Source organism: Echinops telfairi, unplaced genomic scaffold (assembly GCF_000313985.2).
Source record: "Echinops telfairi isolate 266 unplaced genomic scaffold, ASM31398v2 ScPeMD7_3;HRSCAF=10, whole genome shotgun sequence".
Classification (NCBI taxonomy): domain Eukaryota; kingdom Metazoa; phylum Chordata; class Mammalia; order Afrosoricida; family Tenrecidae; genus Echinops; species Echinops telfairi.
The window spans coordinates 456,534-456,864 of NW_022103899.1; positions in this window are offsets into that span (position 1 = coordinate 456,534).

The window sequence follows — 331 nt, forward strand, 5'->3', positions numbered from 1 at the left end:
ATATTGTTATTGTGGGTTCAGACTCACAGCGACCTTCTGGACCCCAAAACAAAACGCTGCCGCCATGTGCTGTGCCGTCCTCACAATTGTTCTTGTTTGAACCCGTTGCTGCAGCCACTGTGTCCATCTAGCATGTCAACGGTCTTCGTATTTCTCACTGCCCCTCTATTTGACCAAGCTTAATGTCTTTCTCCAAGGACTGGTCTCTCCTGACAACATTTCCAAAGTCTATAAGAAGTCTCATCATCATTGCCTCTAAGGAGCATTCTGGCTCTATTTTCCCTGTGGAGTGAATGGCGTTTTGAGCCTCTGACCTTTCACAGTTAGCAGC